Source organism: Myxocyprinus asiaticus, chromosome 20 (genome assembly GCF_019703515.2).
Source record: "Myxocyprinus asiaticus isolate MX2 ecotype Aquarium Trade chromosome 20, UBuf_Myxa_2, whole genome shotgun sequence".
Classification (NCBI taxonomy): domain Eukaryota; kingdom Metazoa; phylum Chordata; class Actinopteri; order Cypriniformes; family Catostomidae; genus Myxocyprinus; species Myxocyprinus asiaticus.
This window is the reverse complement of record NC_059363.1, coordinates 42684594-42704644: the sequence shown is the minus strand read 5'-3', so window position 1 is coordinate 42704644 and position 20051 is coordinate 42684594. Positions and strand designations below refer to the sequence as shown.

Genomic DNA, 20051 nt, shown 5'->3' with positions numbered 1-20051 from the left:
GTGAGGCAGTGAATAATGACTCTCTGTCAAACTCGAAAAACTGAAGAAATTTGCTGCACTTGTTCTTGATTATTGTGGCCCAAAATGACTGAACTTGCTGTGGCTTTTCCTCAAATATTGAGATGCCATTTGCTGCATTTTTTGTGTTGTTTAACAGTGAAAGTCACAAAAATGTTAGTATACTTGTTTAATTTGTATCAACGACTCTATGAGTGCAATTACCTGTAATATTTGAGTGCAGAATAGCTGAATATGCAGTTAGCAAAATAACATACAATTAAAGAGGTGAAACCCTTGATATATCTAATATGAGTTCAGTAGGAGACCCTTAATTTTGACCCAAATCATTTTTTTTTTTTTTTTAACAAAAATGGTTTTATCAATTTGAGTGGTACAAGGCTTGGTGACTTTCCTAAACTTGCCACCTGAACACACACACAAAAACTTGGAGTAGATTCGATGAGTCTAGGTGGTCCCCTGTTCATAATGTTCAGGTCAAATTTGACCCGCCATAGGAAATGAACAGGGTGAGACTATAACACATAGCATTTTTTTTTTTTTTTTTGTCAAATAAAATCAATAAATCAGACACAATGCAAAACACACACAATTACATATGCACACATGTACACAAACACGCACACACACAAAAAGAAATATATGGGTGAGACTAGACAGGGCAGTTTTCTTTTTGTCAAATAAAAATCAATCAGTCACAATGCAGAACACAGAAATGAAGAAGTGAGACTATAATAAATCCTCAATGCAGAACAAACACACACACCCAAACACACGTACACACTATGAAATGAATGGATGAGACTATAACAGAGCATTTTTTTATTTTGTTGAATAAAAATCAATCAGTCTTAGTCTGACCCCACTGTGAGAGTGTACGCTTGGGTGTGGGAGCTGCACACCATGGTCAGGTTTGACTGTAAGCATTTGTGGCATCATTGCAAAATCTCACCCTTCAACACAAGTGTTTTAAAAAAACTGCTACAATTTTACAAATAAATGTATAAATAATTATATATCCATTGCATAACTTGTAATAATATCTAGAAATTAAGTTTGTTACAACATTGGCTTATAGAAATCAGCCAATGCATGGAGCTCTGAAGCCATCTACTGGCCATAGTTGTCATTTTATGTAATTTATGATTTTTATTCCTGCAGATGTCTACAGAGACCTCCAATGCATGACGTAATTTTGATGTTTTGGCAATCTTTCAATTTTCTCAAATTATTTAAAACTTACTTTTGATGAGTGAACAAGGGTTACATTTTCTTCCTCAGACAATCCAAGTAAATTTTGGTATGGTTAAAACTGTAAACTAAAAACACAGATATTTGAATAAATATACCTGTTGCGATTATTACATCGCCTGATAGTGATAATTTAATCTAACTCTGATTTTTTGAGATTACTGCAAATATTGAGTACTTTAAATTCGAATGACATTTTACTAATTTAAACTGAATATATGACATGAACGCCATGTTCTTGTTTCTCATTTTCTGGTGCAACAGTGCATTATGTGAGCACTCCAAACGAACTCTGACCATCATCGACCTGCACTGCGCACAGCACTCAGAGCTGCTCCTGAAGTGCTTTGATGAAGGCTACGTGCGTCTGTGGTCCCACGAGAGTTTAGATAAGGATTTTGATAGTGAATGGAATAGGATCCCCCTTGAGCATCTAGGCTTTACAATACAGGACAATAGGCATGCCTTATGGGATGTCATCATTTCGGCCAAAATACGGGACGTCCTTGGGACAGTTGGCCACCTTATGTGAAGATGATAAAATAGCGGCTGTGCACTTGTTGTCTCCACTGTGTCAAACTTTTCAAGCCTTTATTTTGCCGCTGTCAAACATGGAGAAAAGTGATCTGATTACCTCAGACTCATGGTTTATGCAGAGAAATGAGCAAATAAGGCAGAGAGTGGTTGAGTTTGCATTAATTCTTTCAGTTGCTGGATCGCAAAATCCTGGAGGGACTGTAAAAAGGATTAAAAACACACACACACAAAAAAAAACTGTCAAAACATCACACATTTGGTCACAAGATGCAATGAAACCAACGAGGTTTGATGTTATCGACTTAGTCGGCATATTTGATTTAAGTGCATTATTTATATAATTTGATTTGAGAGTGAATAAAATGTCATTTTGTTCATTGCACAGATTGATTGTATCGCTTCAGTAGAGTTGGAATATAGTGCATGAGTCGTATAGATTACTTTTATTTTGTATATATAGTGGGAGGATTTTTGGTCATTTTTTGAGCTTGACAGTAAGGAGTCACTATTCACTTACATTATATTACATTATTAATGTGAAGACTTTTTAAAAATTCACCTTTTGTGTTACACGGAAGAAAGAAAGTCATATGGGTTTGGAGTGACATTAGGGTGAATAAATAATGACAGAATTTAAATTTTTGGGTGAACTGTTCCTTGTTTTTGTCCTTATCAACAAGATTAGTTCCAATCTATTAACTTTCTCAATCTTTCCTTCAAGACCTCTTTTGTCTTCACACGATTTGTGTTAATTCGTTCCCTTGACTTTTGGTTCTGTTCACTTGACACCTTTAGTGTTAAGCTATAACTTACGTATAGTATAACTTTAAAATGCCATTTCTGTGTACAGTACATGTGCTTAAGTACTGATTGCACTTCCATTATACTCTGACTATCAAAGAATTCATTTGTAATGTAAACTGACAATTAGACAATTCACCACTTTATATGCGGTGGCTGGCTGGACATGAAAAAGTGTGTCATTTCAACAATCATCCAATATGATATATTTTAAGAAGGCTGCAATTTTTTCCCCCATTAGGTCTTTTCTATCCATTTTGATGATCTTTAATCTCTTTCCTCCCTTTCTGGGACCATCACAGAAAATGAAAAATCCCATTTTGAATAATGGGGGCAAATTTGGTATCAGGAACACTCCATTTCCATAAATGGGGTCAAATGAGGTATCAGAAGTAAAGGAAAGTTATTTCAATGTCTCAAAGCCAGCAGCCTTACTCTCAGTCAAGGCTCCAAGGTTGAATTTAAAAATACCCTATTTGAATATTAAATGCAGTCACACATTATTTTACAGTGTTTGTGTTACTGTGCATTTACATAGGTAAGTACAAAGTACTATTAATTAACACATTCTTATAGTTGTTATTATTATAGTAATATTAATTAACTTTAATATTTTATGCACATTTCTTAGTGTCATTTTGTATATCTATTATTTACAATTTTAATTTGATGCAACACCTTGTGGAGAGCAAAATAAACAAACAGTGAAGAACTATTTTGGATTTTGTCCAAAGCTCATTAATTTTGAGTTGTTTTTGGTAACACTTTTTAATGTTAATTTCAACATATATTAATACATTTTTAAAATCGAAAGTTGTATATGTTAACATTAGTTACAGTAAACTAACATGAACAAAGATTAATAAATGCTGTAAAAAAATATGTTGTTCATTGTTTGTTCATGATATGTAATGCATTAACTAATGTAAGTGAATGAAAAGTGGTACTGGTTTTGAACAAACTTACAATTCCACTTCCAATCAAAAAGGTTTGGTTGTTATCTGCTGCTGTTTTTGTGCTACAGCAAACAACAGCACTAATTTGGGCTGAAACACCTCCCACATAGTTAATTAATTTGATTAATTATTTGTCTACTGCTCTGTTGTTTGTGAGGCATTCATATTTTTTCAAAAGGCTTCAGGGAGCTTATTGAAGGAAAATCATAGTGTTAAAAATGAACTAATTTAAATTCTCTCATCTTTTACTCACCCTCATGCCATCCCAACTGTGTATGACTTTCTCTCTTCTGCAGAGCACAAACAAAGGTTTTAGAAAAATATCCCATCTCTGTAGGTCCATACAATGCAAGTGAATTGTGACCATAACTTTGAAGCACCAAAAAGCACATAAAGGCATCATAAAAGTAATCCATAAGACTCCGGTGGTTAAATCCATATTTTCTGAAGTGATATGATGGGTGTGGGTGAGAAACAGATCAATATTTATGTCCTTTTTGCATATAAATCTCCACTTTCTCTTCCACATTCTTCTTTTGTATATGGTGATTCACATTTTTCATGCATATCGCCACCCACTGGTCGGGGCTGGTAAAAGGTGGAGATTTATAATAAAAAAGGACTTAAATGTTGATCTGTTTCTCACCCACACCTATCGCTTCTGAAGACGAGGATTAAACCACTGGAGTCATATGGATTACTTTTATTCTGCCTTTATATGCTTTTTGAGCTTCAAAGGTCGGGCCACCATTCACTTGAATTGTATAGACCAACATAGCTGAAATATTCTTCTAAAAATATGAATTTGTTTTCTGCAGAAGAAAGAAAGTCAAACACATCTGGGATGGCATGAGGATAAGCAGTAAATGAGGAGAGAATTTTCATTTTTGGATGAACTATTCCTTTAAGACCTTTTGCCATCTCATGAACAGCATGAGAAGCTAGTATCTGTGTAAACCAAAACATCCTGTATGTGTACATAACATTACAAACAAGTCCAAAAGCTTGAAATATCATACAAGTAGTTCAAATGCTCTTAAACCTTGTTTATGGATAGTTACTATGATCCTCATTTTAGATACAGTGTAAAAATCCCCCATAACACTACGTGTTTTGTATGGGCTGAAAATATCTAAATCTGTGAGCTGGATGGTATTATTTTCATACAGACTCTTTTATCTTAGTATTCTGTACCGCCTGTCTCAGCAGTTCACAGCGCACCAGGCAAAGGCTGTATCATTATTCCATTGTGCTCATGGTGCAGAGTGTGCGTACAGACCCTGGAGTGTATCCAGCAGGGCAAGGTCATTCACACTGTCTGACAATCATATTACATCTTCCACATTGCTCATTTCACCAAGAGAACACACTGGCCACAAAAATAATAATAATAATAATAATAATGTTTGCCAGTAACTGCAGGCTACTGCCTGTGAGCTGATTGATTGCCCTTGGACTTGCATTGTGGCATATCATTACAGCTGATGGGATTTTGATGGCTGATGACGTTTAACACTGATGTTTTCAATCAGTTTAACTGGTGTTACATGACACAAACGATTCAATCAGCACTTCATATTTGCACATAGACAAATCATGGACTTCTTTTTGTCATGCTCTGAAACGGGTGCCTTTTTCCAGTTTGATTAGATGATTTTAAATATATTCTTGTTAGATTTGAAAGACAAATAGTGTGTTTAAATGTTAATAAATTACACTGTGCCATCTCAAGCTATATTAATAAACTGTAACATATGTTAGGACATAACTATGTCTTCAGAAAAGTGACAAGGTTGACAGTTTAACAGTGCAATTTGACAACTAGCCTTGTGTTCAAGGTTGTAAAACTACAAGGTGGTTCTTAGAGAATTTAAAGCTGATATTTATATCTACTTTTCAAGTAGATATTAACATTAGTTGATGCCGTAGGTATCATGAACTAACAATGAACAATGATTTTTCACAGCATTTGTTAATCTTGGTTAATATTAATTTATCAAAAAACAATAATGTCATTGTTTGTTCATGTTAGTTCATATTGCATTAACAAATGTTAATGTACTTGTACATTGTATACTGTAAAAAAATATGTCAAATTTATGATAAACATATAAACTTAATATATACTATCCTACTGGAACTATCAAAGTGTTTTTTCACTTTAGGTATTGCTAATGACAGTAGTAACTACAAAAAGCCACATGATGACTTAAAGTTCATCAAGAATGACCCTTCCAGGAGCAATAATTAATACACATGTAGAGACAGTTACTCACACAAACACAAAACACCAACAGAGTAGCACATGTGACACTTAAACAATTAACAAACTAAACTACATAAAATTTAAACAGAACACCCCAATGTACATAACTGATAATAAAAATAAGAAGAAACATAACTATTCCCATGAAATATAATGAAATGTGATTAGTCACACAGGGATTTTTGGGAATTGTGTGAAGCCTTTACTTGAAAATATGGTCTGTTAGATTTACTAGCAATTTCCAAGTGGAAATTGTTTCCTAGGTTTTTTTTAAGGTAAACTCCACTCCAAATTATTTTCAGTGTAAAATCATGCTTTTTACATCTAAAAAATGATTTATTTATTTATTTTTTACTGTACAATTGCAAGTATTGTCATGTATAGTTTAATATATTATAATTTTCTACCTTATACTGTGTGTTATGGTAACTACCCGTTAACCAATTAAAGATTTTTTCACTGTAGCATTTTTACACTCCTTTACTATTAAAATTCCATACATTTTTTAGAGTGATACAACTTTTGATATAAAAACATGTTTTAATATATGTAGAAATTTACATTAGTCAAGAATAATGAATGCTGTGAAAGTATTATTGACTGAACTTTTCATGTTAACTAATGAACTTAACTAATGTTAACAAACACATTGTAACATATTGTAAAGTGTTACCATAAGATAGAGTGAAAAAAAGAGGAAAAGAGTTCACTTCTTTAAAGGATGATATTATCATTAGTGGCTGACCGATATATTGCAGAGGCTGATGAAACGGCCGATATTCTGAATTTTTTCATTATCGCATCGGCTGATAGACTTTTACGTTTGCCCGATTTGTTTCTTTTTTTTTTATCCCCTTTTCTCCCAATTTGGAAGGCCCAATTCCCACTACTTAGTAGGTCCTTGTGGTGGCGCGGTTACTCACCTCAATCTGGGCAGCTTCTGGCTTCTAAGACCGTCAATCCGTGCATTTTATCATGTGGCTCGTTGTGCATGACACCACGGAGACTCCGCATGTGGAGGCTCATGCTACTCTCCGCGATCCACGCAAAACTCATCGCGATGAGGAGGTTACCCCATGTGACTCCTTTGCAACCGGGCCAATTTGGTTGCTTAGGAGACCTGGCTGGAGTCACTCAGCACGCCCTGGATTCGAACATGTGACTCCAGGGGTGGTAGTCAGGTCAATACTCGCTGAGCTACCCAGGCCCCCTGGCCGATTTGTTTCTTGAGGGTGCTAAGAATCACCTGCTTGCATGTGAAGCAACTGAGACATGTAAACAACCAGTCACGGTTCGTTTTGTTGTTACGTGCCATCGTGTTACTACAATAATAGACCGGTGTGCAACACAGTGTCATTTAAACAGTCCACATATCAGGACCGCGGCAGATGCATTTGAGCTCTTAATGTTAAAGTGCTCCCTGTTTCATTCTCCCTCTCTCTCCTCAACAATTTCCTGTAACTTTTAACTGTCTTATCTAATGATAAAAAGGCAAATATCAATAAAAACTAATATAATATACCATCTGCAAATATGCGCATATCTCGTTTAAACAGATGTAATAAACTAACCTCACACAACTTCAGCAGATCCAGCATCCTGTGGAGCGCTCATATATCTTCCTCTGAAGCACGTATTCTAACAGTCTCTCCTCAACAGTTCCCTGTTAATTTTCTAATGATAAAAGGCAAATATCAATAAAACTTCTATTATATACTGTCTGCAAATATGCAGATATCTCGTTTAAACAGATGTAATACGAACCTCATGAAAATCCAGCGTTTTCTTCCCATCGAGCGCTGATCTAATATCTTCCTCTGAAGCACGTATTCTATCAGCCAGAATCAAAACTTAAGGATCAGGATCAAAAGTTCCTCTGATTCACAAATCATGATGGTCACTCCGTGACAATCCAAGCTGCTGATCCAGGCCATTTAAAATCTCAGTAGATTGCTGCTGCTTGTGCTGAATCCGCATGAGCACATGAGTGCAACTTCAAAGTAAAAGCGCTTCATGGTTGCTGTAAGTGTCATATTCGCTGTGCACTGTATGTGCAGTTGGTTTGATTCGGTATTTTTTGAGAAAATGCGATTATGCGCATTATTATATTATTATTATAAGTTAAAGTTTAATATGAAACTGAGTAAATATAGTGCTAATTAAGATTTCAGCTATTTTTATGTTTATGTTATTTACTATATTAAATTATGTGATATATCGGCATTGTATTGGCCTGTTGGGCACCCTGCTCTCTGGATATCGGCATCAACCATTAAAAAACCCATATCGGTCGATCACTAATTATCACTATATCTTTGATGGATGAAATAGTTCAATGCTTTAAAAGGGGGGAATATATGATAGTAACATGGTTAATGCACAAACTGGGGAAACAACATTGTCTTTTTAATAATAGTACATTATGATAACTAATATACAATGGTGGCCAAAAGTTTGGAATAATGTGCAGATTTGATAGCTTTGCAGATCCTTGGCATTCTAGCTGTCAGTTTGTCCAGATACTCAAGTGACATTTCACCCCACGCTTCCTGTATAACTTGCCATAGGTGTGGCTGTCTTGTCACGTCTCGCGCACCTTACAGTCTAGCTGATCCCACAAAAGTTCAATGTGGTTTAGATCCAAAACTCTCTTTTCCAATTATCTGTTCAGTGTCTGTTTCTTTGCCCACTCTAACCTTTTCTTTTTGTTTTTCTGTTTCAAAAGTGGCTTTTTCTTTGCAATTCTTCCCATAAAGCCTGTACCCCCGAGTCTTCTCTTTACTGTTGTACATGAAACTGGTGTTGAGCGAGTAGAATTCAATGAAGCTGTCAGTTGAGGACATGTGAGGTGTCTATTTCTCAAACTAGAGACTCTGATGTACTTATCCTCTTGTTTAGTTGTACATCTGGCCTTCCACATCTCTTTCTGTCCTTGTTAGAGCCAGTTGTCCTTTGTCTTTGAAGACTGTAGTGTACACCTTTGTATGAAATCTTCAGTTTTTTGGCAATTTCAAGCATTGTATAGCCTTCATTCCTCAAAACAATGATTGACTGACGTGTTTCTAGAGAAAGCGGTTTCTTTTTTGCCATTTTTGACCTAATATTTACCTTAAGACATGCCAGTCTATTGCATACTGTGGCAACTCAAAAACAAACACAATGTTAAGCTTCATTTAACAAATCAAATAGCTTTCAACTGTGTTTGATATAATGGTGATTTTCTAGTACCAAATTAGCAATTTAGCATGATTACTCAAGGATAAGGTGTTGGAGTGATGGCTGCTGGAAATGGGGCCTGTCTAGATTTGATCAAAAATTACTTTTTTCAAATAGTGATGGTGCTGTCTTTTTACATCAGTAATGTCCTGACTATAATTTGTGATTAGTTGAATGCCACATCGATGAATTAAAGTACCAGTTTCCTTCCAAAACAGCAAAATCTGTACATTATCTGGCCACAAACTTTTGGCCGCCAGTGTACATACATACATACACTGAACAAAATTATAAATGCAACACTTTTGTTTTTGCCCCCATTTTTCATGAGCTGAACTCAAAGATCTAAGACTTTTTCTATCTACACAAAAGGCCTATTTCTCTCAAATATTGTTCACAAATCTGTCTAAATCTGTGTTAGTGAGCACTTCTCCTTTGCCGAGATACTCCATCCACCTCACAGGTGTGGCATATCAAGATGCTGATTAGACAGCATGATTATTGCACAGGTGTGCCTTAGGCTGGCCACAATAAAAGGCCACTCTAAAATGTGCAGTTTTACTGTATTGGGGGGTCCGGGGGGGTCCGAAAACCAGTCAGTGTCTGGTGTGACCACCATTTGCCTCACGCAATGCAACACATCTCCTTCGCATAGAGTTGATCAGGTTGTTGATTGTGGCCTGTGGAATGTTGGTCCACTCCTCTTCAATTGCTGTGCGATGTTGCTGGATATTGGCAGGAACTGGAACATGCTGTCGTATACGCCGATCCAGAGCATCCCAAACATGCTCAATGGGTGACATGTCCGGTGAGTATGCTGGCCATGCAAGAACTGGGATGTTTTCAGCTTCCAGGAATTGTGTACAGATCCTTGCTACATGGGGCCGTGCATTATCATGCTGCAACATGAGGTGATGGTCGTGGATGAATGGCACAACAATGGGCCTCAGGATCTCGTCACGGTATCTCTGTGCATTCAAAATGCCATCAATAAAATGCACCTGTGTTCGTTGTCCATAACATACGCCTGCCCATACCATAACCCCACCGCCACCATGGGCCACTCGATCCACAACGTTGACATCAGCAAACCACTCACCCACACGACGCCATACACGCTGTCTGCCATCTGCCCTGTACAGTGAAAACAGGCATTTGCCCACTCAAGTCGGTTACGACGACAAACTGCAGTCAGGTCGAGACCCCGATGAGGACGACGAGCATGCAGATGAGCTTCCCTGAGACTGTTTCTGACAGTTTGTGCAGAAATTCTTTGGTTATGCAAACCGATTGTTGCAGCAGCTGTCCGGGTGGCTGGTCTCAGACAATCTTGGAGGTGAAGATGCTGGATGTGGAGGTCCTGGGCTGGTGTGGTTACACGTGGTCTGCAGTTGTGAGGCCGGTTGGATGTACTGCCAAATTCTCTGAAACGCCTTTGGAGACGGCTTATGGTAGAGAAATGAACATTCAATTCACGGGCAACAGCTCTGGTGGACATTCCTGCAGTCAGCATGCCAATTGCACGCTCCCTCAAAACTTGCGACATCTGTGGCATTGTGCTGTGTGATAAAACTGCACATTTTAGAGTGGCCTTTTATTGTGGCCAGCCTAAGGCACACCTGTGCAATAATCATGCTGTCTAATCAGCATCTTGATATGCCACACCTGTGAGGTGGATGGAGTATCTCGGCAAAGGAGAAGTGCTCACTAACACAGATTTAGACAGATTTGTGAACAATATTTGAGAGAAATAGGCCTTCTGTGTAGATAGAAAAAGTCTTAGATCTTTGAGTTCAGCTCATGAAAAATGGGGGCAAAAACAAAAGTGTTGCGTTTATAATTTTGTTCAGTGTACATACATACACACTGATCAGCCACAACATTAAAACCACTGACAGGTGAAGTGAATAACATTTATTATCTTGTTACAATGGCACCTGTCCAGGGGTGGGATATATTAGGCAGCAAGTGAACAGTCAGTTCTTGAATTTCATGTGTTGGAAACAGGAAAAATGGGCAAGTGTAAGGATCTGAGTGACTTTGACAAGGGCCAAATTGTGATGGCTAGACGACTGGGGTCACAGCATCTCCAAAATGGCAGGTCTTGTGGGGTGTTCCCAGTATGCAGTGGTTAATACCTACCAAAAGTGGTCTAAGGAAGGACAACCGGTGAACCGGCGACAGGGTCATGGGCGCCCAAGGCTCACTGATGCACGTGGGGAGCGAAGGCTAGCCCGCCTGGTCCGATACCACAGAAGAACTACTGTAGCACAAATTGCTGAAAAATGTAATGCTGGCCATGGTAGAAAGGTGTGAGAACACAGAGTTCATCGCTGGACCATGGAGCAATGGAAGAAGGTGGCCTGGTCTGATGAATCACGTTTTCTTTTAGATCATGTGGACGGCCGGGTGCGTGTGCATTGTTTACCTGGAGAAGAGATGGCAACAGGATGCACCATGGGAAGAAGGCAGGTCGGCGGAGGCAGTGTGATGCTCTGGGCAATGTTCACTGGGAAACCTTGGGTCCTGGAATTCATGTGGATGTTATTTTACATGTACCACCTAAAGATTGTTGCAGACCACGTACACCCCTACATGGCAACGGTATTCCCTGATGGCAGTGGCCTCCTCCAGCAGGATATTGCACCCTGTCACACGCCAAACAATTTTATGAATAGTTTGAGGAACATGACAAGGAGTTCAAGGTGTTGACTTGGCCTCCAAATTCCCCAGATCTCAATCCGACTGAGCATCTATGGGATGTGCTGGACCAACAAGTCTGATCCATGGATGCCCCACCTCACAACTTACAGGATTTAAAGGACCTGCTGCTAACATCTTGGTGCCAGATGCCACAGGGCACCTTCAGAGGTCTTGTGGAGTCCATGACTCGACAGATCAGAGCTGTTTTGGCGGCACAATGGGACCTACACGATATTAGGCAAGTGGTTTTAATGTTGTAAATGATTGTGTGTGTGTGTGTGTGTTATATATATATATATATATATACACACACACACACAGTACTGTGCAAAAGTTTTAGGCACTTGTGAAAAACTTTCAAAGTGAGGATTTCTTAAAGAAATAATTACATAAATAGTTTTCATTAATCAATTAATGCCATACAAAGTCCAGTAAACATAAAAAGAGCTAAATCAAAATGGTGTGAACACTTTTGCCTTCAAAACATCACCAATTCTCCTACACCTGGTTTTTCTTGGTTGTTGGCAGATAGGATGTTCCAAGCTTTTTGGAGAATTCGCCACAGTTCTTTTATTTATTTAGTCTCAAATACTTCTGTCTCTTCATGTAATCCCAGACTGACCTGATATTCGGTGGGGGGCTCTGTGAGGGCCATGCCATCTGTTGCAGGGCTCCCTGTTTTTCTATTCTATTCTATTTGCAAAAGGAATGTTTGGGAGTATAAAATGTATATTTCCTATTGACACACTAAAGTAGCAGATATAAATAACCATCTTAAGACAAATGTTTTTGTGAAACATCTTATGTGCCTAAGATTTTTGCACAGTACTGTATATATACACTGGCAGCCAAAAGTTTGGAATAATGTACAGATTTTTCTGTTTCAGAAGGAAATTGGTACTTTAATTCACCAAAGTGGCATTCAACTGATCACGAAGTATAGTCAGGACATTACTGATGTAAAATACTGCATCATCACTATTTGAAAAAGGATAAGTACATCAGAGTCTCTAGTTTGAGAAATAGACGCCTCACATGTCCTCAGCTGACAGCTTCATTGAATTCTACTCGCTCAACACCAGTTTAATGTACAGCAGTAAAGAGAAAAAGCCACTTTTGAAACAGAAAATCAAAAAGAAAGGTTAGAGTGGACAAAGAAACACAGACATTGGACAACAGATAATTGGAAAAGAGCTTTTATGGGATCAGCTAGACTGTAAGGTACGTGAGAAGTGTCCGACAAGACAGCCACATCTATGGCAAGTGCTACAGGAACGTTTTTTTTTTTTTTTTTTTTGTAATAGTAATTTTTCACATTATTAATGTCCTGACTATACATTGTTATCAGTTGAATGCCACTTTGGTGAATAAAAGTACCAATTTCTTTCCATAAGAGCAAAATCTGTACATTATTCCAAACTTTTGGCTGCCAGTGTATATATAAAGAATAGACAAAATATGTATTTTAGATAATATAGTATACTGCATACAATATAATATATGACAGACACAAATTTATATTTAGAATTGACCCCTTTTTACTCTGGCACATCCCAGACTTTTTTGGCCCTTGTGTACAGTTCCACAGAATATTGTAGTTAGGATCCAGGGTTTGTACAACTAAAGTGCATCCGGAAAGTATTCACAGCACTTCACTTTTTCCACATTTTGTTATGTTACAGCCTTATTGGATTTTTAATAATGAATTAAAAATGGATTAAATTCATTATTTTCCTCAAAATTTTACAAACAATACCCCATAATGACAACGTGAAAGAAGTTTGTTTGAAATCTTTGCAAATTTATTAAAAATAAAAAACGGGAAAAAGAAAATCACATGTACATAAGTATTCACAGCCTTTGCTCAATACTTTGTTGAAGCACCTTTAGCACCAATTACAGCCTCAGGTCTTTTTGAGTATGATGCTACAAGCTTGGCACACCTGTTTTTGGGCAGTTTCTCCCATTCTTCTTTGCAGGACCTCTCAAGCTCCATCAGGTTGGATGGGGAGCGTTGGTGCACAGCAATTTTCAGATCTCTCCAGAGATGTTCAATCGGGTTCAAGTCTGGGCTCTAGCTGGGCCACTCAAGGACATTCACAGAGTTGTCCCGTAGCCACTCCTTTGTTATCTTGGCTGTGTGCTTAGGGTCGTTGTCCTGTTGGAAGATGAACCTTCGCCCCAGTCTGAGGTCCAGAGCACTCTGGAGCAGGTTTTCATCAAGGATGTCTCTGTACATTGCTGCATTCATCTTTCCCTTGATCCTGACTAGTCTCCCAGTTCCTGCCGCTGAAAAACATCTCCACAGCATGATGCTGCCACCACCATGCTTCACTGTAGGGATGGTATTGGCCAGGTGATGAGCGGTGCCTGGTTTCCTCCAGACATGACACTTGCCATTCAGGCCAAAGAGTTCAACCTTTGTTTCTCATGGTCTGAGAGTCCTTCAGGTGCCTTTTGGCAAACTCCAGGCAGGCTGTCATGTGCCTTTTACTGAGGAGTGGCTTCCGTCTGGCCACTCTACCATACAGGCCTGATTGGTGGAGTGCTGCAGAGATGGTTGTTCTTCTGGAAGTTTCTCCTCTCTCCACAGAGAAATGCTGGAGCTCTGTCAGAGTGACCATCGGGTTCTTGGTCACCTCCCTGTCTAAGGCCCTTCTTTCCCGATCGCTCAGTTTGGCCAGGCGGCCAGCTCTAGGAAGAGTCCTGGTGGTTCCAAACTTCTTCCATTTACGGATGATGGAGGCCACTGTGCTCATTGGGACCTTCAGTGCTGCAGAAATTTTTCTGTACCCTTCCCCAGATCTGTGCCTCGATACAATCCTGTCTCGGAGGTCTACAGGCAATTCCTTGGACTTCATGGCTTGGTTTGTGCTCTGACATGCACTGTTAACTGTGGGACCTTATATAGACAGGTGTGTGCCTTTCCAAATCATGTCCAATCAACTGAATTTACCACAGGTGGACTCCAGTCAAGTTGTAGAAACATCTCAAGTATGATCAGTGGAAACAGGATGCACCTGAGCTCAATTTTGAGTGTCATGGCAAAGGCTGTGAATACTTATGTACATGTGATATTTTTTTTTTGTTTTTGTTTTTGTTTTTTTGTTTTTTATAAATTTGCAAAGATTTCAAACAAACTTCTTTCACGTTGTCATTATGGGGTATTGTTTGTAGAATTTTGAGGAAAATAATTAATTTAATCCATTTTGGAATAAGGCTGTAACATAACAAAATGTGGAAAAAGTGAAGAGCTGTGAATACTTTCCGGATGCACTGTATATGGATGCATAAAAGCTGCAAATAAACTCTCTGCCTAATAGTCCTGTGGTTTGTGTGTGTGTGTGTGTGTGTGTGTGTGTGTGTGTGTGTGTGTGTGTGTTTTTTTTTTTTTTTTTTAAACATCTGAGCCCCAAGCAATGGCTCGGTCATTACCACAGTGCAGGGCAAAGACCTTTGAAGTGAATTTAGGTTAAATACACACAAGATTTGATCTCATTAGAGCTTCCACATGTGAAACACAGTTTTTACCCAAGCTGTTGCATAATCAAGACCAGATCCCCCTAATCAAGGTCATGTGAATCTTCTTGTCAGAATGGATGCAATAGACCATAATGAGATGGTATAAAATTCCGTTTTAGAGCCAAGCAAAATATGTTGGCCAAAAAAAACTGCAAGTAGATTAATGACGGTTACGTTATATTGCGTCATGATCAATGCAAATATCAAAGCAAATCATTGAAAAATCAAAGCAAAATGAAAATATTAAAATGTTTTACATAATTATTTATATTTTACAAAGAATTAAGCATTTTAGGGCCAGGTTAGATTATTTATATTTTATTATTATTTTTTTATTGTAACAATTTTTCATGAAAATTAAACACAATTTCCGTCCATAATTCTCAATACTGTAATGTGAAAAATCTCATTTAGTACAACATTGGAGTTATATTTTGTCTAATAAAGTGCTGCATAACAGAGCATCACAGATGTTAGATACTGTTTAAGTAAAATACAATTACTACTGATTTATTATTATTATTAGTAGTAGTAGTAGTAGTATTAAAGTGAATATTACATAACTTTACAGTGGTGATATATTTCTGTCATACTTTTTTCCTATAAATTGACTTTTAATTTTGATGGAGCTTTTATTTTGAAGTGTTTCTGAATTGTTTCAACCAAAGAGCTCTGACTTTATGAAGGCAGATTCCCACTCTGGGTAAGCTGGTCGCTACATGACTCAAAATGATTAGTAAACCGCAAAAGGCTGCTATTTAATTAAATAAGTATGCACTCTGTATGTGCCTCGTGTTACAACATGAATTTACGCTCTGTTTACTGTCATCTGCTACAAACGGAGCATGCGATGCTCATGACGGTGTTTTCCCTGTATGAGCCTTGGAAGAGCATTAAAAGGAATGAGCAGCCGGCGTCGGCACAACACTGTCTCCACACATTCACAAGCACTCACATTTAAATTACATGCAAACTATATATTCATCTAATTAAATCGAAGCTTTTGCGGTTAAATCTCACTAGGACATAACGTGATTTTAATTTGTGGGCTGAATGTTTACGTAATGACATTTGTACATCAGATGGTATCGTTTTTTTGGTATCGGAGCATTTTTACGGGTACATGAGCGTAATATCGGGACATCCCTAATTAATAATACTAATACTTTCTCCTAACTTAAAATGGTGAGGCAATTATTACTAGGCCATTTTTAGGTTGAAGGGATAGTTTACCCAAAAATGAAAATTCTCTCATCATTTACTCGACTGCATGCCATCCCAGATGTGTATGAATTTCTTCTGCAGAACATAAATGAAGATTTTTAGAAAAATATCTCAGCTCTGTAGGTCCATATGATGCAAGTGAATGGTGACCAGAACTTTGAAGCTTAAAAAGCACATGAAGGCATCATAAAAGTTATCCATCCAACTCCAGTGGTTAAATCCATGTCTTCAAAAGCCATGTGATAGGTGTTGGTGAAAAACAGATCAATATTTAAGTCCTTTTTTAATATAAATTCTTCACACTGCCCAGTAGGTGTACATGTGCGATATGTACATAAGAATGCAAATCACCAAAAACAAATGGAGAGGAATGTGAAAGTGAAAGGGGAGATTTATAGGCCCTGTCCCAAATGGCACACTTGATGTGGACTTGCAGTCTCGTGCCCTTCATTTACGCATTCCTGCAGAGTCCGTGAGACCGTAGGGTGTGCCATTTGACATTTTAGCACTCTGAGGGGTGCTCACAAGCGCCCCCTTTGCACCATGCACCCCTACGGCTGAGCCCACATCAGTACGAGTTCCACAGTGGACTACTACACAACACTCCCCGCTGCTGATCCTCTCGACCAATCACAGCGGACTGGAGATTCCTAGCTGGAGAACAAATCATGGCGGACGAGGCGATGTCAATCGCGGATTAAATATTGATATTAATAATCCTTTTTTACTGATTGTCAATGGCGGATCACTAGCTTTTCTTGTGTATATACTGTGGTATCACATTTTAGTCTGATGTGGATAACTGGTTCAAAACTTTATTTCGTTTTATTTAGTTTTCCAGAGATATGGAATTACTTCTATTCACTTTTTATTTAATAGTTTTTCTTGGGGATGTTCATAAATGTAAGTAACCTAACACTAAACCTTTGTTATTGTTGTTTCAAAGAAGATTTTAATGAGATCGAGTTTATTTGTTCTCTAAATATTTAAAACGATGGGGTTTTGTTGTTGTCATATGTGCGCTTTGTTTTTCAGAGTTTCTTGATGAAAATTTAGCTATCCAAGAGTTAAAGTGTGTTCCTTTACCCTATCTATCAATGCCATGACTTTTCAAATACTAATTTGTAAAACTGCATGTATACAAAAAACAATGTATAAAACTGTTTCATCTGATTAAAGTCTTGAACTCTGTCCCAAATGCACACTTTTATCACTCATGCACCCTCATGGACTTGCTGACTAGCATCCCATCTGTCTGCAGTCACTTACATCACCAAAGTCTGGACTCAGAGGAAGACCGCAAGGGCTTAGGGTGCCATCTGGGATAGGGCAATATAGTAAAAAAATAGAAGTAAATATTGATCTGTTTCTCTCCCACACCTATCATATCGCTTCTGAAGACATGGATTAGCATAAAAAAAGCATAAATACTTTGGATCTGTTGTGCAATTGAAACATTGCTCTGTTTGTTTTGAGCATCTCAACCAACCCGACACAGCAACATTGACACATGTCGTGACTTTAAGGGCAAGATTGATTTTTGATCAATGGCAAACGAAGGCAGCATTTGGGAACCTGTTTGAAAACGTCATTATTTTTGCAATTCTGTGTGGTGACACTTGTTGCACAGAAATTACACACTTCAGCTTTAAAGGCAGTACAGCAAATTAGAGGAAGACCGATATTCTGGTTTTACAGATTAATCGGTGAAATAAAAACAATCACTGACACCTTGTGGGGATTTGCTGTATCTAAATCTTTTATCATTGATTATATTGATCCATATTTTTACCCTCTCGTCAGTGCATATTTTGTTATTTTGATTAGATAATTAAGTGTTCTAAATTGAAGCGAGGGCATGCAAACAAAAATACAACTATATGGAAATATGCCCTGTCACACCACATATATCGTATCTCCAACTTTATTTGTTTTGAATAATAATAAACCTTATTCCTCATTAAACCTAAACTAAAGGTGATATATAGACACCAATCAGCCACAACATTAAAACCACCTGCCTAATATTGTGTAGGTCCCCCTCATGCCACCAAAACAGCGTCAACCTGCATCTCAGGATAGCATTCTGAGATTATATTCTTCTCACCACAATTGTACAGAGCGGTTATCTGAGTTACCGTAGACTTTGTCAGTTCGAACCAGTCTGGCCATTCTCTGTTGACCTCTCTCATCAACAAGGCGTTTCCATCCACAGAACTGCCGCTCACTGGATGTTTTTTTGTTTTTGGCACCATTCGGAGTAAATTCTAGAGACTGTTGTGTGTGAAAATCCCAGGAGATCAGCAGTTACAGAAATACTCAAACAAGCCCGTCTGGACCAACAATCATGCCACGGTCCAAATCACTAAAATCACATTTTCCCCCCATTCTGATGGTTGATGTGAACATTAACTGAAGCTCTTGATCTGTATCTGCATTTAATGTTGTGGCTGATCGGTGTATATACAGTACTGTGCAAAAGTTTTTATGCACTTGTGAAAAATGTTGCATAGTGAGGATGTCTTCAAAAATAATGCCATAAATAGTTTTCATTGATCAGTTAATGTCATACAAAGTCCAGTAAACATAAAAAAGCTAAATTAATATTCGATGTGACCACCTTTGCCTTTAAAACAGCACCAGTTCTTCTAGGTACTCCTGGACACAGTTTTTCTTGGTTGTTGGCAGATAGGATGTTCCAAGCTTCTTGGATTTCACCAGTTCTTCTGTCTGTTTAGGTTGTCTCAATTGCTTCTGTCTCTTCTTGTAATCCCAGACTGACTCAATATTCAGTGGGGTCTCTGTTGGGGTCATGCCTTCTGTTGCAGGATTCTCTGTTTTTCTTTTCTGTTATTTTATATTTGCAAAGGAATGTTTGAGAGTCTAAAATTTGTATTTCCTATTGACACACTAAAGATGAAGATATAAATAACCATCTTATGTGCCTAACACTTTTGCACAGTATATATATATATATATATATATATATATATATATATATATATATATATATATATATATATATATATATATACACACACACACACACACACACACACACACACACACACACACACACACACTCTCTCTACCGGTCAAAAGTTTTGAAACACTTGACTGAAATGTTTCACATAATCTTAAAAATCTTTTGATCTGAAGGCGTATTCTTAAATGTTTTAAATTAGTTTTGTAGACAAAAATATAATTGTGCCACCATATTAATTTATTTCATTATAAATCTAAAATTTAATAAAAATAAAAAAAAAGTTTTTGAAATTGATGACTTAGACCAAATAATAAAGAAAAGCAGCCAATAAGTGCCCAACATAGATGGGAACTCCTTCAATACTGTTTAAAAATCATCCCAGTGTGATACCTCAAGAAGTTGGTTGAGAAAATGTCAAGAGTACATGTCTGCAAATTCTAGGCAAAGGGTGACTACTTTGAAGATGCTAAAATATAACACAGTTTTGATTTATTTTGGATTTTGTTTAGTCACAACATAATTCCCAAAGTTCCATTTATGTTATTCCACAGTTTTGATGACTTTTATTCTA

At 37.6% G+C, this 20051-nt stretch overlaps 1 protein-coding gene across 2 annotated transcripts in view; it reads left to right on the top strand.

Moving 5' to 3' along the window:
- Nucleotides 1–20051, top strand: part of tfb1m (transcription factor B1, mitochondrial) — a 61404-nt gene that overhangs the window by 15669 nt on the left and 25684 nt on the right. The window lies entirely within an intron of this gene.